Below are 11,310 nucleotides of genomic sequence, written 5' to 3'. Positions count from 1 at the left end.
GTGCTCTTGTGGATTTTTGAACAGTATACTTATGTGATGTATGAGAGTGAAACATCCCAGGTGTCATACTGTGAATTAATATAGTAGTATATAAATTGGAAGTGGGGAGGGGAAGAAAGGAAAGGAAAGGAAAGGAAAGGAAAGGAAAGGAAAAGGGAGGGATCACTGCTGTCAGCTGCATTGGGAGATTACGCAGAATTGGCAGCGATGAGTGAAAATGTGTACCAGACTGGGATTTGAACCCAGGATCTCCTGCTTACTAGGCAGGTGCGGTAACCACTGCGCCATCCAGGACACATTGTTTATGCAAATGCATCGACTATCTCGGCCTGCCTCATGGCCAATCCACACTCCCATCAAGCGCCACCTATATGCAGCCCCTGTCCAATTCCTCCATAGTCGCTCTTCCAAGATCTCCACAGGTGGTTGGGTGTATTTGTGCATCCTCGGTGAAGAAAGTGGATTAATTGTGCAGCTAGGCCTATAAAATTGTATGAATGTGTTGTGTCTGTTCTTTTGCACATGTCTGAAATAACAAGACACCACACATTCATATAATTTAATATAGTAGCTTAACATCTTTGCATGCACCCAATGAATCGTTTGTGTTTGATTATTTACCTGTCAATGTAATGCCCTAACCCAGAGTTTCTTAATGTCGCATAACCAGCAGAACTGCTTCATTAAATTGCAAATAAAGTTTGTCCCTTCTTTGGTTATTACTATTTCAGGCATTCTGAATTTGAGTATCCATTGGTTTAGCATTACCTCTGCTACTATTTCAGGCTGATCCTTTGGTATTCTATCATACAAACAAAACATGAAAAATGATCAGTTATCATAAAAACTACTGGTTTCCTGTTAGTGTTTTCACAGAAAGCCCAAGGACATGCAATCCAAGAAACTGAAATGGTTTATCTGCTTCGGGTAGCCTTTGTAACATAATCTTTTGGTGACTGAGCTCCACCCTTTGCATGTACAGTATAAAATTCTTTATGTAATGATTGGCGTCCTGTCTGCATGTTTCCCACCATTAATATTGTGCTGCTCTGCATTCTGTTGCACTGCAACCAGTGTGCCCTGCTACAATCAAATCATGGGCCTGCCTCAACACTTTTTTCCATAATCACTATGGTATACAATATGTAGCCTGCATCTCATCTTCCTTTTTGATACTCTGTCTGCTATGCTGAACTATAGCTGCTTGGCAAACTGTTGACAATCCAAGTCATTGCTTTGCATCTTGATCCAATCACCTTGTGTATGCCAGCACATTTCATAGCATTTATTTACAGCTCAGACTGCCTGTATTTCTGTGTCACCTTCCTGGACGATGTATTACTTCAAAATCAAACTCTCTGAGATGCAGTGAGCAACTAGTTAACCTACTATTTGGAACTTTAAGCCCTAATGACCATTCGAGTGTTGCATGATGTGTTACTACTTTTAAATGATGTCCATATAAATAGTACCAGAAATACCTTATACTGAACAGCAATGCCAGCAATTCTTTCTCGGTTGTTGAACTATTTCTTTCTGCTCAGTTAAGCTGTCTGGAAGCATCTGCTAGGGGTGTTCCTGTCGATCTATTTTCTGACTCAAGGCGCAACCTTAGGCACAATTTCTGGAGTCACAGGACAGTATGCACTGTTTCTGAAAATCTGGAAAGGCAAGAAATGCACAAGATGTTAACAAACCCTTTAGTTAAAAAAATGCTGCTTCAGAATTGTATACCAATGAAACTTTATGCCTGTCCTTAATATCTGTGGAAGGTTCTTGCAATTTTAGTGAATCTTGGGAAAAGCTTGCAATAAAAATTGGCAAGTCCTAAACATGATTGTAATTACTACACTGTGGTGCATGTCAGAAATTTTTTCTAGGCATCAACAAGTCATGGATCAGTGCAAATCTTGTTTTGACTGATAATATGGCTGAAGTAATGCACTTCTTGTAAAATGAAATGGTAACTTTCCAACCTAAATGTTAAGTGTTCTGCATGTAGATGATAGAAAACTCTATGCAAATGCACTATAAGCTTGTCGATATCTTTGGTATATCATCTAAATTCACCTTACATTGCTCCAATTTTAGCTCTTGAACTACACAATCTAATTATTGCAAGAAAATAGTGGGTGCATATTTCAGCCAAAAAGGCATGTGACATTATTGATCGTGATGAGACTGGGCTGATAATGTGGTCTTTGGACATTTTTCAGGTGCTACCTCTAATTGATAGTGATCCTTTGTATATCCTTAGTTGTAAAATATTTACACTGGTCCAAATTGTCTAATGTTTCAGTTATATTTGGCATCAGGAAGGCATCTGACACTTTTTATATTTCAGTAGTGGTGGTCACAAAAGAAATGATATTCTTTGCTGCCATCTGGTGACTTTTTCAGTATGATGATGACCAGTGGTGCCCAGTGGCCATTACTTGTTTCTGTAATCCCAGCCTGATGCTGTTGATTTACAAAGTGTTGCATGACAGGTCATGAGGCTTGAGGAAGACAATATTGTTTCTAATAAACAGGCACTTCATTTCTAGTGGGCTATCAGGGTATTGCTTGGTAGCTGTACATCCTCAGGGCTAAAGTTATCAATACTGATGAAAACTACTTTGCTTCTTTAAGTTTCCTGTATATAAGATCAACTAATCCATGCAAAACACTTCACCTTGTCAAATTCTCCATTTTTTCTGAGATAAAGGTTCAACATTGCACAAAGAATGTACTGTCAGGTCAGCTTTTATGTCAACACTGATTATCTTTCCATTACCTTTCAGTATGATATCCTGTGAGGTGATTTTAAGGGACCTCACACGAAGTTTAGGTGCTCATCCTTCATTTAGAGGTGAACATTGTGACATTAATGGTACTCCAGTTGTAGATCCAACATGAAATGATGTGACACACAGTTCTATATTCCACTCCAAGTCAACTCTGATGCAATATACAACCAGGAAATCTAAACCAGGAATGACTTCACAGCTAATGCTGATCATAGGAAGAACTTCTACATCAAACCAGAAGTTATCTTTCCCCCTCTCAGAAACATATTACTGATGAACTGAGTGACTCTACATGACCTACACCTATGCCACTTAATGCCTGATGCAGTGAATTTAATTTAATTTTTCCAAGTATGCCCTTACTTGACACAGATATCTGAGAGCCATTATCTAATAAAAATTTATGCCATTTTCCTTTTATGTGTGGTCAGAAAAAAGTTTGCCACTGATTTTGCACTTGAGCTAACACTTACTGGGAGTTCTATATGTGAAAATACTGCCAGCCCCTCACCCCCCCCCCCCCCCCCCATCCCTCCTCCCAACCCCCACATTTAATTGTGAGTTGTGAGGCGCAAGGTCTGCCCTGTGGCTGTTTCCCACACATCTGTGAATGTCTGTCCATACAATTCTGCTCAGAATGTCAAAACCCTCCCCATACCCTTGACCACTGCTCTCTGCAATCATGCCTCATATGCCCTGTACATCCACATCTAAAACATTTAACATTTATATTCAAAATGACGACCTCCTTCTGCCAAGACTTGGTGACCACATCAGTTTCACTGCTTCACTTAGAGTCTTTGCAAATTACATCCAAACTCTTCAGGGCACTTATGGCTGTATCTCCCATAAAAATGTGTCAAGTGCTTCCTGCTCAGCTTCCTGAAAGATAGCTTTGTTAGCATTATCATCTTCTGTGAGCTAATATCTATTGACATTAGTTTTGTGAATATGGTTAACAAAACTCTACACTGATTCCCCATGCTTCTGAAACATGATGTTAAGTGTTGTGGCGTAACAAGCTAGCTACGCCACACTGAAGTAGCCGAAAGGGCACGCGTCAACTCACGCCATCTTGCGTTAAGTCTGAAACAGGATACTCTATGAATGCTATAAAGAAAAGAACGGAGCTTAGGTTTACTTAACTTTAATTTCCTTGTGGTACATATCTCTTGATAATACAAGTGAGACTCTATCCAGATATGGTTAACTGCACCTTGCTAGGTCGTAGCCATGGACTTAGCTGAAGGCTATTCTAACTGTCTCTCGGCAATTGAGAGAAAGGCTTCGTACGTGTAGTCGCTAGCAATGTCGTCCGTACAACTGGGGCGAGTGCTAGTCCATCTCTCTAGACCTGCTGTGTGGTGGCGCTCGGTCTACGATCACACAGTGGCGACACGCGGGTCCGACATGTACTAATGGACCGCGGCCGATTTAAAGCTACCACCTAGTAAGTGTGGTGTCTAGCGGTGACACCACATTCCTCCCCCGCAAATCGGTGAATGGTCGTGTGATAAGGCTTCCGCCCGCCGTGGGGAGGACCCCATGTTGACGTATGCGATGAGGTGGGGAGCCTAACAACAGGCGAGGCTGTGCCACCCGCACCCGGCCATTCGGTCCGAGGGGAGCTAGGAAACGCCTGAAAACCGTCCAGGGTGCACGACAACATGTGGTGTATGCGCCCGTAATGAGACAGGAGGGGCCGAAGGGTCAACCTCCATTGCGTCGGGGGATCCGACGCACGATGACGACATCTGGTCCGGAGCGGGCAAGAGTTCCATGGCGGAGGACAGCTGGTCACGGGAAGCGATCGGCGGCGCGTGACCCAGGGAGGCACTGGGCGGCTGCAGCGAAGCGTCCACTGTGGGCGGCGCCGGCGGGAGAACAGGCGGCGGCGGCGGCGGCATGTAGCCATCAGGCAATAGGGAAGGCAGCGTCGGTAACACCTGGGGATGAGGCGAGGCAGTAGATGGCTCCCCAGGGCGCTGACCGGACGGCACCGTCGCTGAAAGCAGACGGGGAGCGGCAGAACCCAGGCGACGACAGAGGCGCAGCTGATTGAGATGCCGACGCACCTCACCAGAGGCCCCCAAAACCAAAGACATCGTGCGGCCGAGGCAGCAAAGAATGCGCCCTGTGAGCCAACGCCGTGAACCTCGATAGGTGCGATAGAAGACAACATTGCCAGGAGCAAAAGCAGGAGTCTGCCGCTGCACAGGAACCTGATGCGGCGGATGCAGCAAAGACATCAAGGTACGATGAGGACGACCATGGAGCAACTCAGCTGGCGAGCGACCATCGCGGGGCTGAGATCGATACGAGGACAAAAACAGCAATAACGCGTCCTCCCGAGAATGCGACTCTGTCAACTTCAACATCCGTGACTTGAAAGTCCGGACCAATCGTTCAGCGGCACCGTTTGACTGAGGCGAAAACGGCGCGGATGTCAGATGTTGAATATCATTGGCCTTGCAGAATGACTGAAATTCTGCGGACATGAATTGTGGGCCATTGTCGGAAACAATAGTCTGCGGAAGACCTTCAATGCAAAAAATAGCAGACAATGCTTGGATGGTGGCAGATGACGTCGTGGAAGACATCCGGACAACAAAAGGAAAATTATTGAAAGAATCGACCACAACCAACCATCGAGCATTCCAGAATGGACCGGCAAAATCTATGTGCAAGCGTTGCCAAGGGGAAGTGGCTTTCGGCAAATCGGCGAATGGTCGTGTGATAAGGCTTCCGCCCGCCGTGGGGAGGACCCCATGTTGACGTATGCGATGAGGTGGGGAGCCTAACAACAGGCGAGGCTGTGCCACCCGCACCCGGCCATTCGGTCCGAGGGGAGCTAGGAAACGCCTGAAAATCGTCCAGGGTGCACGTCAACATGTGGTGTATGCGCCCGTAATGAGACAGGAGGGGCCGAAGGGTCAACCTCCATTGCGTCGGGGGATCCGACGCGCGATGACGACATCTGGTCCGGAGCGGGCCATAGTTCCATGGCGGAGGACAGCTGGTCACGGGAAACGATCGGCGGCGCGTGACCCAGGGAGGCACTGGGCGGCTGCAGCGAAGCGTCCACTGTGGGCGGCGCCGGCGGGAGAACAGGCGGCGGCGGCGGTGGCATGTAGCCATCAGGCAATAGTGAAGGCAGCGTCGGTAACACCTGGGGATGAGGCGAGCCAGTAGATGGGTCCCCAGGGCGCTGACCGGACGGCACCGTCGCTGAAAGCAGACGGGGAGCGGCAGAACCCAGGCGGCGACAGAGGCGCAGCTGATTGAGATGCCGACGCACCTCACCAGAGGCCCCCAAAACCAAAGACATCGCGCGGCCGAGGCAGCAAAGAATGCGCCCTGTGAGCCAACGCCGTGAACCTCGATAGGTGCGATAGAAGACAACATCGCCAGGAGCAAAAGCAGGAGTCTGCCGCTGCACAGGAACCTGATGCGGCGGATGCAGCAAAGACATCAAGGTACGATGAGGACGACCATGGAGCAACTCAGCTGGCGAGCGACCATCGCGGGGCTGAGATCGATACGAGGACAAAAACAGCAATAACGCGTCCTCCCGAGAATGCGACTCTGTCAACTTCAACATCCGTGACTTGAAAGTCCGGACCAATCGTTCAGCGGCACCGTTTGACTGAGGCGAAAACGGCGCGGATGTCAGATGTTGAATACCATTGGCCTTGCAGAATGACTGAAATTCTGCGGACATGAATTGTGGGCCATTGTCGGAAACAATAGTCTGCGGAAGACCTTCAATGCAAAAAATAGCAGACAATGCTTGGATGGTGGCAGATGACGTCGTGGAAGACATCCGGACAACAAAAGGAAAATTACTGAAAGAATCGACCACAACCAACCATCGAGCATTCCAGAATGGACCGGCAAAATCTATGTGCAAGCGTTGCCAAGGGGAAGTGGCTTTCGGCCATGAAAAGAATATCCGCGGCGGTGCGGATTGTGGTTCGGCACACGCCATGCAAGAAGAGCACATATTCGTAATCGCAGCATCGATTCCGAACCAAGTACAGTGCTGACGAGCAAGTAGTTTCGTGCGCACGATACCCCAATGTCCTTGGTGAAGGAGCCGTAAGACAGAGGACTGTAACGAACGCGGGACCACTACTCTGGACTGATCATTATCAGAACGCAACAACAAAACACCACGTCGTACAAAAAGTCTCTCCTTGGGAGCAAAAAATCGGCGAACCAACGGATCCGTGATCCGCAACTGTGACAAGGGCCATTTCGTAGCAACAAAACGCAAAACGGTAGCAAGGACAGGGTCAGCTGCTGTGGCTGTAGCTACACGACGAAAATCAATCGGAAACGAGTCGACCACATCATCGGTTTCCGAATCAATGAACATGCAAGCAAGTTCGGAAGAATCGAACGCTTTATCCGCAGCAACAGACAAACAGGACAACGCATCGGCGTTTCCGTGCTTAGCAGTGGACCGATACAAGATATCGTAGCGGTACTGCGAGAGGAAAATAGACCAGCGAATGAATTTCTGCGCTGTACGTGGAGGTACAGGCTTGTGCGGATGAAAAAGCGATGTCAAAGGTTTGTGGTCCGTGATGATGGTAAAGTGACGACCATACAAGAAATCATGAAACTTCGTAACACCAAACACGAGAGCCAAAGCTTCTTTCTCTATTTGTGAATAATTGCGTTGCGCAGACGAGAGCAATTTTGACGCAAAGGCAATAGGGCGATCTTGCGATCCATCTTTGTGCGCAAGCACAGCACCGATCCCGAAATCCGATGCATCTACCATCAACAAAAGGGGTTTCTGGGGATCGAATGGCGTAAGGCAAGTATTTGGAAGCAACGCCGATTTCAACTGGCGAAAGGCGCGTTCGCATTCCGTCGTCCAGACGAACGGAACACCTTTACGGCGTAAGCGATGAAGCGGAGCTGAAATGGAAGAGGCATTGCGCAGAAAGCGATGATAATAGTTTATTTTACCCAGCACACTCTGTAGCTGCTTTAAATTCTGCGGCGAAGGTAAGTCCAGTATGGCACGGAGGTGCTCTGGACTGGGGTGTATGCCTTGGGCATTGATGACATGTCCCAGATACGGTAAGTCACGAGCAAAAAACACACATTTGTCCTTCCTCAAGCGAAGACCATTTTGCCGCAATACCTGAAATAATGTGCGTAGGTGGGCTAAATGTTCGGCTTCTGTCTTGCCAGAGATCACAATATCGTCCAGATAGTTTGCAGCAGTAGGGACCGACGCACAAACAGTTTGTAAATATTGCTGAAACAATGCAGGGGCGGAAGCGCACCCAAATGGCAGTCTTTTGAAGCGATACAACCCAAGATGCGTGTTAACCACCAAGACGCGCTGGGATTCTTCGTCCACCGGTATTTGCAAGTACGCATATGCTAGGTCTAACTTCGAAAAATATGTTCCCGGGCACAGTGTGTCAAAAAGATCTTCCGGGCGGGGCAAAGGAAAAGTAGCAGTCACAAGTTGTGGATTCACAGTTGCCTTGAAGTCCACGCAAAGTCTCAATTTTCCAGAAGGTTTTTTCAAAATAACTAAGGGTGAGGCCCAGAGAGAAGCCTGCACACGTTCAATGACACCTTGTGATTCTAAATCGTTTAATGTTCTGGCGACCTCATCACGCAATGCGTGGGGAACATTGCGCGCTCTGAAAAATTTCGGTTGCGCGTTTACTTTCAGTTCCAAATGAGCTTCATAGTTCTTAGCACAACCAAGGCCCGGTGCAAAAATGTCTGCAAATTCGTCACATAGACGAGAAACACTGGCGGAAGGCACAGTATGGTTCACTGATAGGACCTGATTGACGATAGACAAGTTAAACAACTGAAATAAATCTAAACCAAACAAGTTCACTGCAGAAGAAGAACGAAGGACGTAAAAAGACACAAGTTTTGTTTGTCCCTTGTGTGTGGCAAGAAGAGTGCACTGTCCTAATACAGGGATAGCTTGTCTGGAATAACTATTTAACTTAACATTTGCGGCACGCAACGGAGGTGCGCCCAGTTGTTTGTACGTGGCGTGATTGAGCAGTGAAACTGCAGCTCCGGTATCGAGTTGGAACGGTATCACTTGTCCGGCAAAGTCCAAATCTACAAAAAGTTTGTTGTCCTGCTCACGACAAGAGCGACTGTTTTGTGCAACTTGAACAGACACTGGAACAGAATCACGCGCGACGTGACGGGACTTCCGTCGACGGCGACACACACTTTTTGTGGGACGAACACAGTCACTGCTAGCGAGAGGAACACTGGGCGGAGTGGCAGTAACTACGTGAATGTCCATGGGCGAAGGTTCCCGAGCCTGAGTGTCCTTGGTTCGATTCCGGCGTGAAGCAAAGGGCCTGGAATGGTTGTGATTGTCTGATCTGAGCTTTTTCTGGCAAACACTTTGAACATGTCCTTTCTTATTACAGAAAAAGCAAATAGCCTGGCGTGACGGGCACTTCTCACGCGAATGTCTAGTTGCACACCGCGGGCATGATTTTAGAGCTGCATTGGCATGCTTACGCGGCACACGTGTTTGCGAGCTAGGCTGCAGCTGCGTGGACGTGCGCGAGGGCCAGTTAGCGTCCCGTGCTGCGCGCCCGGCGGGCCGGTTAATGTGACACACTGCTGGCGAAGTTGCAAATGAGTCCTGAGCAAAGTCTAGTGTGTCTTGCCTATCCAATATGTCTATCACTTATTGAAGGGAGGGATTAACTAGTTTCAAAATCTGTTCCCGTATACGAACATCGGAAACGTTCTGTGCAATTGCATCACGCACCATAGTATCTGAATAAGGGAGTCCACATTCACATTCAAACGCACAATCCCTTGTAAGGCCTTGCAATGTTGCAACCCACTCCCTATTAGTCTGACCGGCCGTATGTTTTGTACGAAAGAACGTATACCTTTTTGCAACGACATTTACTGTTTCTTTGAAATAGGCATCTAAAGCAGACAAAATTTCTTCGTATGACAGAGTTGCTACGTCGCGCCGGCGAAACAATTTCACTATCACACGGTAGGTGCACACACCTACACACGAAAGCAAAAATGGCTGCCACTCATTATCTTGAATTCTGTAGACGGCGAGATGAAATCCAAATTGTCGGGACCATTCCGTCCAGCTTTTGTCATCGGGACGAAAAGCAGGGAACGGCGGTGCAACTGCGGGTTGTGGCTGCGGTAGCGATGAAGCGGCGGCGGCCGCATCGTTGTGCAGCGCACGTTGACCCTGGACGAGCTGTCCAAGGGCATCCAATAACGCCTGCGTCTGCTGATTCTGCAAGCGATAAAATTCGGACAGTACATCTGGAGAATGTGGCGAAGCCATGACACAAGCAAATTAATACAATACGAACGCTAAAATCCCATCCTCGTCGCCAAACTGTTGTGGCGTAACAAGCTAGCTATGCCACACTGAAGTAGCCGAAAGGGCACGCGTCAACTCACGCCGTCTTGCGTTAAGTCTGAAACAGGATACTCTATGAATGCTATAAAGAAAAGAACGGAGCTTAGGTTTACTTAACTTTAATTTCCTTGTGGTACATATCTCTTGATAATACAAGTGAGACTCTCTCCAGATATGGTTAACTGCACCTTGCTAGGTCGTAGCCATGGACTTAGCTGAAGGCTATTCTAACTGTCTCTCGGCAATTGAGAGAAAGGCTTCGTACGTGTAGTCGCTAGCAATGTCGTCCGTACAACTGGGGCGAGTGCTAGTCCATCTCTCTAGACCTGCTGTGTGGTGGCGCTCGGTCTACGATCACACAGTGGCGACACGCGGGTCCGACATGTACTAATGGACCGCGGCCGATTTAAAGCTACCACCTAGCAAGTGTGGTGACTAGCGGTGACGCCACATTAAGCTGCTTATCATAGTATCTTGATTTATTCTTCCTCCATTATATGTCTACCAGACCTTCTCTGAAGACATGAAACACCTGTGTTTCAGTTAACTTTTTGTGATACATCACATACTTCCTAGAGATCCCTGCTAGTTTTAGCTTTGCTGTACTCAATAGTTTCTCATTACCCCAATTTTCCAACCTAGTGGCCATCTTCAGATTATCAAAAAATACAAAGATATCCTCCCTTAATTTACCCAAATATTGTGTACCCAGTGCAGAACTGTTAGTGTCCAGGATAGGTGCACTAGGATGCATCCATTCCCTCCTTTCCTCCTTTAGATGCCCAATTCTGCCTGTAACTGAGCTACTTGATTCATTAACTGCTGAAAAACAGCCTGAGCCAAAAGTCACTTCTCCATATTGCCTAATTACTACCAACCTAAGCATCAGTATACTGAAAATGAAAGGATGAGTAAAGGACAGAAAAGCAACCATTAAGGCTCAAACAAATCTTTGAATTCAGCAATTATTCATATTGTTGTGGAGGACATCCTTGCTCCAGAACATTCAAGGTTCTGGCTGCTGTGTTCTGGCTATCCATCTTCTTCTTAATGTCAGTCCTCAGCAGTCATCCTGACACCAGTTATAACTTTGTTGCAGTTGGA

At 47.2% G+C, this 11,310-nt stretch overlaps 1 non-coding gene across 1 annotated transcript; it reads right to left on the bottom strand.

The window, feature by feature from the left end:
• Window positions 1-220: 220 nt before the first annotated feature.
• Trnat-agu (transfer RNA threonine (anticodon AGU)) lies at window positions 221-295 on the bottom strand. Its single transcript has one exon. It is a non-coding gene; the product is annotated as a tRNA-Thr (tRNA).
• Between the last annotated feature and the right edge of the window lie 11,015 nt (window positions 296-11,310).

This window comes from Schistocerca nitens, chromosome 3 (assembly GCF_023898315.1).
Source record: "Schistocerca nitens isolate TAMUIC-IGC-003100 chromosome 3, iqSchNite1.1, whole genome shotgun sequence".
NCBI lineage: Eukaryota > Metazoa > Arthropoda > Insecta > Orthoptera > Acrididae > Schistocerca > Schistocerca nitens.
Note: the sequence above shows the minus strand (reverse complement) of the source record. Positions and strands in the feature narration are given on the sequence as shown.